Genomic DNA, 12,804 nt, shown 5'->3' on the forward strand with positions numbered 1-12,804 from the left:
GTAAAATAATTTGTTTTATTTATTTATTTCGTATAATGACATAGCATGTAGCCAGAGATAATTTATAACCTGAGGGTGGCGGTAATGCACTAAAACAGTTTGCGACCGCCGTTAAAAAATCAAAGAAGAAGAATCGCACGTCACACTGCAAGGTCACTAGTATCCTGCTGATGAAAGAGGCTGCTGACACGTGGAGAGAGACACTGCCTTAATTGGACTAAAACCCTAAAACAGGTAAGTAAACATTTGTTAAAAATAAGTATGTTATTCAGTTAAGAGATGATATCAGATGAATTGGAAGTCACACATGCCCCTAATACCTTGACAAACTTCTTAAAACTGCGGCAATTTGCGCGGGCACATTAACCGAAAAGTCGACAAATGCGCCTGCGCGTTTTGCTGTTTTTTTCTTTTTTTTTTTTCTTCTTTCTTCACATAGCAGCAAAATAGAGTTAAAATACTCCATCATTTATGGTCATACAGACTTGAAATATGAAAAAAATAAACTGTAAAATGTATTTTTTATGTGTCCACTTACAATCGAAACAAAACATTATGCTTTTGTGTGCTTTCTGCCTCTCCTTCTCCATGAACTTTTTCTGGAGCAGGTCTCTAAACGTAAGCAAAACTCAACAAATACACACTGGCAAGAGTAATCTTTATAATAATTTAAGTGTTTACTTTTCAATGATCTAATTCTAAACGAAAGAATATTCTGCTTGTAATCTATATAAAAAGAGAGACGTTAGTCGTTCTCATGGCAACTCATTATCTGCTAATCACCCGCTGAAAGCGCGCGCTATTCAAACGCAAATATCTTTGTTCTAATATAGTGGTGGAAATTTTGATTCTTTCCAGAGACTCGTTCATTTTCAGTTCGTTCACCAAAATGATTCGTTCAGACTCGTTCACTGATTCGTTCAGTGACAATTTCTTAATAAATACTGCAGCAGGTGGCAAAAAAGAGTGTATTTTATTATATGTTTTAACGAACGTATTTACTTGTTAAAAAAAATGATTTGGCTTTGTTAAAATGTGTGCCTTATTTACTAAATTAATAAAATAAGTCTAAATAAGAGGTTCAGATGACCAAACCAAGGTTTTCTTGCATAATTAACATTTTAATTGTTTGGTCAGACATACACATTCATAAATCTGGGATTATATTAAACGTTGAGTTATGTTATGTATGTTAAATATGATAAACAATTATACGCACACGCACACCTATAACTGCGCTTTGAATGAGATTGAATCACATGACCGATCAACCCAGTACTCTCATTCACGAACGAAAGTACCAGTTTGATCAATTCGTTCACGAACGAGATCTCTCTCTCGTTCAGACTCGAAACAGAGCAATCTCGGTCAGTTACGGGCGTATTCGTTCATTAGATCCAACCAATTACATGCCCCTTCACAGCCCTAACTGAAATGTTATTTGCTGACGTTACGCAAATGAGACCTAACATATTTTTGGTTTGTTTTAGTTTTTAGAGAAGTGCATATGACATGAATAAAACGTAATTAATTAATTTTTGATCATACAAAATGAACACAAGTAGTAAAGTAAATTTTTCAAAGTGCAAAATACCACAAAACTAAGTCTAAAACACACAAACAAAAGAAAAGAAAAGCAGGTAAAGAGAAGTGTAAATTTAAATCAAGTAAACCGTCAAGTACAAAATGACAATGTTAATTTGTCTTTGTTATATTTAACCATGCTTGCGTTATTAAACTGTTTTCATTACAATGGTAAAGTGTAAATTTCCTTCTTTGATGCAAATATGCTGACTACACAAACCCAGCTCTATCGGTTCGCCACCATTATCGTTCAAACAACTGGTTCTTTTCGTTCACGAACGACATGTAGCCTACCAGTTCGTTCACGAGAAGATCTCTCTCTCGTTCAGACTCAAAACAAAAGCAACTCGGTCACAGTCAGTGAAGGGCGTATTCGTTCACTACATCCAACAAATCACATGCTCCGTCACATCTCATAATCGAACGCTATTGGCTTGAGGTTTAGTCATTCTTGACAGGTTGAAAACACAGAGCTACCCGGTTCACTGAGCTGCGCATGCGCTGCAATAGCGCCGCGCGGCGGTGGAGGGAGGAATTTCAGTGAACGAGAAATATGAGTCAATGGATTATGTGAACGAGAGCGATTCGTTCACCTAAAAGATTCGTTCAAAAAGAACGATTCGTTCACGAACGTAACATCACTATTCTAATATGAATCGCGTTTGTATGTGTGAATGAACGGCTCAGATGCTCGTTTACTACAATTACAACATGCTATTTTTACATGAACGTAACGCTATTATAGTTTAGCTTTTCCTTAACTATATTGCAATACTGAGATGAGTAAAAATCTGCTGAAATATGTTCATGAAATATGTTGTTTAAATAAAATGCAATGTTTTAAACGTATGCTATTACACTGCAAATTAAAATGTATACGCCCTATATTAATGTATCAAAAAATATATGTTTGAGACGAAATATGAATGTTTTTAGACAATACTAATGAATCCTTAACTTTGAAATACGTATGATAAAATTTATGCTTTTTACAAAGGAAAAATTACACTTGGAATAGTTAAAATTGTAAATGTTGTTGACATTCATATTATTGTATTTCATTAGTCACAAATTTGGGGAGAGGATAAATATTCCAAACCTTTCTGAAAATACAATATGATGATTCTGCACAATTACTAGAAATGTTTACCTGGGATATTATAAAATTTGCTTGCATAAAAATTTGTTTAACTTTAAACCAATTCTGTAGAATGGCCCATATATCCTATTTGAACAGGATTTGTTTCCAGGTATGACTGTGGGCTTTTGACTTTCATTTATATTAGGATTATTTTGTTAACTATATGCTAAATAAATTAAAAGCAATATACTGTGTCTGTGTGTGTGTGTATATGTATACATTTCTTGTCAGCCGTCTTCTTAGGTGTGTCTTCTTAGCTACAATGAAGTTTTACGAGTTTTTATCCAGTCATCAATGGCTTATTGATCATTATAGGTGTTATCAATAATTAAGTTGTTGTTGCTAGTTTGAGTTGAGAAATACACATTTCAGCATTATCATCACTAATCTGTGTGTGCATTTTCCTTGAGAACCAAGCAAGTTGACTCATGAAACCATTTGTTTATTATATCGCGATCGCATATCTCAATCACAATATTGACCTCAATAATTGCAATATGACATTTTCCCCAAATCGTGCAGCCCTTGCCAGAAGTATACTTCCTCGGGACCCGCTGCTCTGCACATTTTGTATGTCTCTCTTATCTGACACACTCATAACCAGTGATATAGATATCTTTACACTGTCCGCTCAGTACAACAGAGGCAGGAGCTCCGCACTGGGGTTTCTCGAGGTATATGGGCACACAACTTGCTACAAGAGCTATATCCACTATTACGAACAATAAAGTAATATTTGACAAATTTTGTCTTTCAGATTATGAAAATGTTCAAAGGCTAATCTCAAGATACTCTGGGAGGTCTTTCTCAGAGCAAATGATCACTTCTAAGAGGTTTGTTTAATCGATCCCAGAAAACAACAGTGGCCCATGCCCCCATTTCTTCAATCCACTCTTGGCACTCTCACCCATGCTACAGTTCCTGTAGAGTACCACACACATGTCATTTCTAAATGGTGAATTTATTTTTTCAGGCTCTTTACCAACCGGCTGATGGCAAGATTCAATATGAAGGAGAAGGTGAAGAAGCAGAAACTGCCTCTGGAGAAGACAAACTTTTGAAAGGTAAAGGTACACAGCAAACCCCCCCCCCCCCCCCCCCCCTCCCCCTTAAGCTTTTAGTTAAAGCTTAACTAAGAGACAAATTGTGTTAGTATTATTATAATAAAATGATACCCAATTGTACTTTTTAAACTGGTAACCTACTGAACAAACTTAAAAAAAAATTGCAAATTGAAAAGCACATGCTACATGCATAAAGTTTAAAAACACGAACTAATTTCTTTTTTTTTTTGACTTTTTTTTTTTTACATTGTTCTATTTTAATAAATTAAAAGCACTCAGATAGACAAAAGTGAGGGTAAGCATTAAGACAAATCTTCAAGACAAAGTTAATCATTCAAGGGCTGTGAGTATTTTCTCTTTGCCTTTTATTTGATTCACATTAATGGTGCGATCATCAGAAGGTTTATTAGACTGAATGCAGATCAAATAATACCAATCTCCCCTTTTCTCCAAACTATTTACACCAATTTAAAGGAGTCATAACCTAGTATTACCTTGTATACCTACTGCTGTATTATAGTCTTTCAGGCCCTTCTAAAAAAGAAAAGTGGAAAAAAAATAAACACAGAGCTCCTCAGACCCTTATTTCTGAAGGCATTATTGTCTCGCGAGATCTGATGCGATATTTTGGCTGTCGTGGACGGTCATTTTAATAATGCAAATGAGGGGCGCGTTGATTGGTTGCAGGAAGGAGGGGGGTTGACACCGCAGGTAATGCTTTAGCATATCATTCCAAAATGACATCATGGTGCAAGTTGTGAATGAACCCGACCTGGCCGCGACCGGCTTCCCGGTCAGTGTATAAGCGTTAGGCAATCAATAATAGCCGAGTTCATGATGATCTCAGTCATTTGTTTTTTGCAAAGTATGTTAGCAGCCATTCGCCATGTTTACCTCGAAGCTAATACTCCCGCCAGTGTTGTGCCTGAACGCGTTCATTGAACGATAGTTCATGAACTCGTTCATATTTTGGGCGAACGTGAACTGAACGCATTACTGCCTGATGAACGTTACTGTGAACTCATTCATTCTGGTGTCTGAACGCCACGCTCTCTGTTTAACTTCGTTCAGTAGGATGCCGGATTTCTATAAAGCCTTCCAGGCGAAAACACACCGTAAACCGGCCTTAATATGTACCGGAAAAACACCCAATCTGGCAACACCAGCCACCAGTGTCCATTGACTCTCTTGTTCGATATCGTTCATCAAAATGAACAAATCTTTTTTCGAGTCATTTCGTTCATTTAAGGGGCTTTAAATGTTACTATTAACTGGCAAATTCCCCGAACACATCAACCTACGCAATCTTGATCATATTCTGAATTAAGAAATCATTATAATGCAGTCAAAAATCGTTTACAGGGAACATAAATAATTACTTCACCTCGAGTCTTTCGTTTATTTGTCTAGTGACAGACGCAATAGCATACAATAGCCGCATTAGCAGTTAGCTGCTGTTTGTAACACACAGTAGAGCAATAAAAACAGTCTTACCGTTTCAATTGCAGGCAATTTTGTTGGAATGGCGCTTTTCCCGAGCTTCGATGACAACTTCGCCTGATATTGCCCCAAATTTGTGAAGGATTCCGGCGTACAATGTTTAGCACAGCACAAACACCTAACGATAAGCCAGTGGGAAGGGTTGAAGGAACCGCATCATTAAAAATTAATTTAATCCACTGGTCCCTGATAGCTAGGTCCGTTCTTGGTAGAGAAAACACATTTACATGTTGATTCTGACAGTCAACCACAGAGCAACTCACGTGTGCACTACGTTTCTGCATCTTTCGCGACTGAATATGAGGGGGAGAGGGGAAGGGTGGGCTTCCTGCTGCGGTGTCCATATATGGTATATCCTGCCCCGTCTTGACGTCAAGACGGGGCAGAAATCAAAATCTCGTTTTTTAGTGCGCGTGCACGTGGGCTATTTTACAAACCCTGAGGTAAACAAACGCTTCACTTTTAAATATCGGCTTCCCGGCCAGTGTATAATCATTATGCAATCATAACATACATTGATTCTCGTGGAAAAGTGAAAATTGCAGGTTATGACTCCTTTAAGATATGAACTGTGTTTAAGTGAATACTCTCCAATCCGGTCATTTTGACATATTTTGTTGTGTATTTGATGGTTAAATGCGCACACAAAGCCTAAAGTATAATTTGCTTGTCTAGTTGGTTGAACTCTAATGTAGAAAGCGGTGTGTTATTTCTTGATAACAGAACTCTGCTAAGTATAACACACCGTTGCCATGAAAAACAGGTTTGCTATAGACGCAGGATTCTAACCGTAGAGATGGAACGGAGTATTTTCTTTAGCAGAACTCTGCAATTAAATGAATAAACTCCTTAAATCAATTTATGTCAAATTATTAATTTATTTGGTGGGCAGCCATGTAATAAGCGGGATAATGTAGAGCGAGGCGGTTGTTATAGCGAATACAACCCCTTCAGGCAGATTCAAGACCCCTCCGCATCAGCCTGCGGGGTTATATTCGCTATAACCGCCTTGCTTTACATCAGGGTTCCTCAATTGTTTTTTACCAAGGGCCAAATTCTGCCGACAATACAAAGCCAAGGGCCACCGATCAAAATGTTATGACCTTAATGTTTGCTCTTCTGCTATTATTGTTGTTGTTGTTGTTTTGTTAAAAGAGTCACAAATCACAATATAATTATTCTGATTTTATTTATTTTTATTTATTATTTTTATCATTAGTCTGTTTTATTCAAGCACTTATCAGCATTTTTGTATTCAGATAAAGAAAACTAAAGAACTTTGCATGGTGGATATTAAAAACAAATGAACAAATAACAACTCTGGATCTCCATGTCCGGAAATGTCATCATCCGTGAACAGCTTTTTGGCCTTGTTTGCCAGGTTCCAAGCCACACGTAAGGATGCTGCAGTGGCATTCTCCTGTATGGATGTGGTTTTATGAATAACAGCAACTGATTGCTTGTAAGCTGCTACCAATTGTGTTACCTTCTGTTTGCGACTCTCAAAATGTTCAGGAAAATTGCTGTTAAAATTGCAGTGCAATGAGTTGAAATGGCGTTTGATATTATCAGCCTTATGCCTGGTTCAGATTACACGATTTTTTTGTCTGTTGCGATAGTCACTGTGTCAGATTACACGATTTTGACTCCTAAAAATCTTGTCATGTTGTGGACAAGAAACATGTCTACACATTGTTTTCCGACCAGTCATCGCGAGCCGTCTCACTCTCACACACTCATTCACTCGCACACATATACACACGCTCACTCATATACATGCACTCACACACGCACGCACTCACTAACACACACATACACGCACTCACACACGCACGCACTCACTCACACAAGTTACACGCACTCACTCACTCTCTCTCTCTCTCTCTCTCTCTCACACACACTCTCCCTCACTCACTCACGCGGCGTCGTCGTGGAGGACCGTTAGAAAATTAAACATGCTAGTCTTTTGATTGTTCAGTCCATTCAGATTATTTTCTGTCCACTTTTCTTTTCTTAACACTTGCCATATTTTCGATGTGCGCGAATGCTGTCAGATACAGCGTTTGAATTTTAACGCCAGTGACGTGCTTACGCTGATGTTACCATGACAACCTTGAAATAAGCGCGGGCCAAACATTTTTCTCTCACGGGCCGGATGTGGCCCGCGGGCCGCCTATTGAGGAACCCTGCTTTACATTATCCCTTACTTAAATAGCTCTTTTTTATTATCAAACAAGTAACCGCAATGCAACAGTAGAGACTGCATTTTACAACAACTCTCTTCTGCATTGCAAATATCAAAAATGCATCATAGACAGATGATTTAATATTATCTCGTATAGAAACGGCTGGCAAAGATAGAATTTGCAAGATAACATCTATTTATCATTAATAAATAGTAAGTGCATTTTCTCAATTTCTCCAGTACTGACAGCAGAACTGATAACGTTGGAGCTGGAGACTTCACTGGATTACCTCTTTCTAAACTCATCTACAAGTAATCTAGTATTTGCTAAAATGGAAGTTATAGTATCCAAAAGCATTACATTTGGGCTGTGCTTGAGAAATTTTATTATATGCAGTCTCTCTCAATTCATGATTGCTATCTTAAATATCTTGTCACCCAAGGCCACTGTCTTTTGCAGTCTTACACCTTCCTAACATACAGCGGCGCGAGTTTACAGAACCCATTTTCAGTAATTTGTTTGCTGCCATATACCACACCAGTCACCATTGGTCACTGTAGTATTGCCACTTCAAGTATTCGTTCACCTCAAAATGAAAATGTCCTGATAATTTACTCACCCCAATGCCATCCAAGATATTCATGTCTTTCTTTCTTCAGAGGAAAAAAAAATTAAGTTTTTTGAGGAAAACATTCCAGGATTTTTCTCCACACAATGGACTTCAACGGTAACCAAATTGTTGAAGTCCAAATCAATGCAGTTTCACGCTGGACGTAGGCAGAAGTACCGCCCCGTTGTTTACAAAGTGAACTTGCGAAGACTAATACAAACCATTTTAAATAAACTGACAAAAATCCATAAATGTCATTCAACATACAATAAATTTGAACAATCCTCCTCCTCCACGCTTGTAAACAATGAGGCGGTATAAAAATATTGTATGTTAACTTGCAATGTTAACAATGTAACTGGTTTTCTTTCCATACTTATGGATTTTTTGTTTTTGTTCAACTCTTGCAGCTGCAGTCATGAAATGGGATAAAGAAGCTACAGAGGCTACAATCAAGCATCATGCAGCAGAACATCTTAAACGTGCCGTGGAGGGCATACAGGGGTGGAAATGAGGAATTTTACATGAGTACTGTAAGGCATGTGTGTTAATTTCTAGTTTAGGGGACTTTATATCTCTCTCCCCCTTTCCAACCACCCTCCCCCAATCTTGGTCTGGAGTAATTTGTTTTTTGTTCACTTGGCAGTTCAGTGTAACCATTAGAGTTGTTTTATTTATCAGCCTGTTCATAATTTGCTGAAAACCTCATTAAAGATGGAAAAAAAATTGTCATTTCAAACTATTTTTGCTTTCTTTTTTTTTATCAATAATCAGATGTCACTTATTTCCAATTGCAAAAATATAAGGCTACTAAAACGTATTTGCATGTTTTAGACAGGTGCATCAAAGGGATAGGTATTAATTTATTATTTACAATTTTAAAGCAGTAGTTCTGCACACTGCTTTTACAATGACTAGAATGAGTTTTATTGAATAACATGTTGTCATCCAACCTTGGAACAAAAGCCTGTTTGATGACCAAAACATGGTTTAATAAAGCTAATAGTAAAGCTAATTTCGTTTGTGCATCTTAAAAACTTTTATGAATGTTCTTTAGACGTCTGTAAGTGACGTTGAAATGACGTTGTGAAAACTTTCATTTACAACATTGTAAAGATGTCACTTGGACATCAAAAATCAACATTTAAAAGAGATGTCTAATGAACGTTCACTATGTATGTCAATAGTGAACACTAAAAAGACGTCTAAAAAAGACGTCAAAAACTTTCATTCTGGCTCTTCAGCAGACGTCTTCTGAACGTTCACTTTTTATTTCAGTTGGACGTCAACAGTGAACGCTAAAAAGACGTCTAAAAAAGACGTCATAAAAACTTTCATTCTGGCTCTTCAGTGGACGTCTTCTGAACGTTCACTTTTTATGTCAGTTGGACGTCAACAGTGAACGTCAAAAAGACGTCTAAAAAAGACGTTGCAAAAACTTTCATTCTGGCTCTTCAGCGGACGTCTTCTGAACGTTCACTTTTTATGTCAGTTGGACGTCAACAGTGAACGTCAAAAAGACGTCTAAAAAAGACGTTGCAAAAACTTTCATTCTGGCTCTTCAGCGGACGTCTTCTGAACGTTCACTTTTTATGTCAGTTGGACGTCAACAGTGAACGTCAAAAAGACGTCTAAAAAAAGACGTTCAGGCTGACTCTTCATTGGACGTCTTTTGAACGTTCACTTTTTATGTCACTTGGACGTCAACATTAAACGTCAAAAAGACGTCTAAAAAAGACGTCATAAAAACTTTCATTCTGGCTCCTCAGTGGACGTCTTCTGAACGTTCACTTTTTATGTCAGTTGGACGTCAACAGTGAACGTCAAAAAGACGTCTAAAAAAGACGTTGCAAAAACTTTCATTCTGGCTCTTCAGCGGACGTCTTCTGAACGTTCACTTTTTATGTCAGTTGGACGTCAACAGTGAACGTCAAAAAGACGTCTAAAAAAGACGTTCAAGCTGACTCTTCATTGGACGTCTTTTAAACGTTCACTTTTTATGTCACTTGGACGTCAACATTGAACGTCAAAAAGACGTCTAAAAAAGACGTCATAAAAACTTTCATTCTGGCTACTCAGTGGACGTCTTCTGAACGTTCGACAAAGACGTTGTAATGACGTCGTTTGGACGTGTCTGTGCTCAGTGGGATATGAACCTGTACAGCCATTATACACTACTGTGTTTGTTTTGCAGTTTATAGAGACTGATTCACCAGTTTGAACCGTTTTTACAGAAGGAGTCTGAGTCACAGTCACCTGTCCACTGAAACCTGTTAGAAATAGTGAGAGTTAGAAAAGCAGCATTCACTGTTGATGATATTATAATATTTCAATTTAACATGTTCTTGAAACATTTACCTTCAATGAACACACAGAGAGTCCAGATGAAGATGTTGATTGTGTTCATTGCTGTAGTTTAGTCTTGTGTGATGATGAAGATTGTGTTCTGCTCTCAGTCATGAAGTGTTAAACTCACAGCACTATAAACACTCTCAGAGCACTGAAGCATGTGCTGACAATGCAAAGTGACTCTCCCTATTTAAATCATTATCCTGAAGACTGTAGATCAGTCACAAACACATTATCAAACAACTTCCTCATGTTGAGAAATGTCAAGCTATTATACACACATTTCTGAAGAGTATATTGACAGAATCATAGATATTATTGATTCAGACATTATTAATATTTAAATTGCACTTATTTAACAACTGATGAGGACATTATTGATTTGAAGACATTAATATTAAATATTAATATATTAATTATATTAAGTTGCTGTAAAACGTTGAATTTTCATATAGCTACCAGTCGTGCCTCATTAAGCACACACACTTCTCCAGATTTGTTAAACATCGTTTTCTTGACAGCATTGCTTTAACTGTGTACAAACATCTGATAAACGTTTGTTTTAAAAAGTGCAGATTCACTCATAACCAAATGCAACATGGACGTTTCCTAAATGTGTTTAATATTTGACATACGCAGTGAAGATGCTTGAGATGAAATATGAGGCATCTGATGAGTGAAGAAAATAAAGAAAAGTCAAAGTAAATATCAGAATATTTATGAACCATTTACAATTAAGCTGTGTGGAAAAGTTTGAAAATATAATTTATTTGTGTTTGTTTAGGATGCATGAAATACAGCTTAAAATAGCCTTGGCAAGACTAAGGATTTGGTATTTATTCCAAAAATATAAAACAAAATAATTTCCATGACAGAATGCTATTAAACACAATAAAACTGATGTATCTTGATACTCAACAATATGTAAACAGTTAACTTTAGGACATCAACGTAGAGACAAGGTAAGTAGAATGAATTAACTTCTTTATTTTACACTATTTCACAAACTCATATCAACCATGACTAATCTCACTTCTCCTTCTTTTCCTCTCTTTTCTTCTGCCCCCTCTTGAACTCACTAGTGCCCTCTAGTCAATTACACAGAACACAACATTCCCCCCTTACATAAAGTCAGTAGGTGACTTATTCAGTATTTAACTCGTAAGGCCGTATGTTTTAAGACATCAGCAATGCAATAGTAACACTTCTTAACAAGCTGCATTACTATAAGTCATTATTTAAACCTCTTGATTAACCTACGCAGTATTATTTAGAAATGCCATTCTAGATACCAATCAAGTACTTTAACGCAATAGAACAAGTACATGTGTTTAACTTTTTTTTTTTTTTTTTACAATCATGTTTTCTTTGACTTCACTACTTTATGAAGTCTTTCATCCACACTGGTGGTTTAACAACTCTTTCACTCCTCCTGAGAGTGACTGGGTGGTTTTGAGCAGGCAGATTGGATCCCTGAACAGTGTTTTCAGTTTGATCTGGGAATTTAGTCAGTCTCAGTCCATTCCATTTCTTTCCATCGCTAAGCACGAATGAACTTGGTCCGATCTTTTCACGAATCGACAAAGGTAAGGTATACTTAGGGTTTCCTTTAGGAACATGACCTGGCTTTCTGACTCTTACTTGTTCCCCGACCTTGAAAGAAACAGGTTTGGCTCTCCTCTTACTGTCTGTGTATTTCTTACTTTTCTCCTGTCTTTCTTTGACAGCATCTCGTACACCAGCACATTTGTCACTTTTCCCCCTCACCGGAAAAATGTCTACCTTCGTTCTCATTTTACGGTTATACAAAAGTTCAGATGGGGATACACCGGTAGTAGCATGAGGAGTAGCATGGTAACTCTGAAGAAACTCAACTACTGACGGTCTCCAAGCTTTTCTCATTTGTTTGGCAGATAAGACACACTCTTTCGGTACTCTATTCCAGCTTTCAACTGCAGCACTTCCTTGTGGGTGATACACACTTGTACGCAGGTGTTTGATACCACGTTCAGAAAGGAAATCCGAAAAAACTGAAGATAGAAACTGAGGTCCATTGTCCGTAACAACAAACAAAGGGTTTCCTTCTCGTGCAAACACAGAGTGTAAGAAAGAAGTAACAACCTCAGAAGTGACATGTGAAGAAAAAGCAACTTCTGGCCACTTGCTGTAATAGTCCACCAATGAAATTGCGAAACGACAACCTGATACAGCATGTTCGAAAGGTCCGACGATATCAAGACCCAGTTTTTGCCAATGTCCATCCGGCAACTCTACAGGCTGTAATGGAGCAGGAGCTGTCTTTGCAGATTTATTGTTCAGTTGACAAGTAAGACAAGTTCACGTAGCCTTTGTTTGGTTCTGACCAAACCT

General features: G+C 37.3%; 1 long non-coding RNA gene across 1 annotated transcript; it reads left to right on the forward strand.

Moving 5' to 3' along the window:
- Positions 1-117: 117 nt before the first annotated feature.
- On the forward strand, positions 118-9,098 carry LOC311282558. The gene is made up of 4 exons (XR_014625959.1): positions 118-234; positions 3,483-3,558; positions 3,699-3,789; positions 8,496-9,098. It is a non-coding gene; the product is annotated as an uncharacterized lncRNA (long non-coding RNA).
- Positions 9,099-12,804: the final 3,706 nt, after the last annotated feature.

Source organism: Rutilus rutilus (assembly GCF_951802725.1).
Source record: "Rutilus rutilus genome assembly, chromosome: 23".
Classification (NCBI taxonomy): Eukaryota; Metazoa; Chordata; class Actinopteri; order Cypriniformes; family Leuciscidae; genus Rutilus; species Rutilus rutilus.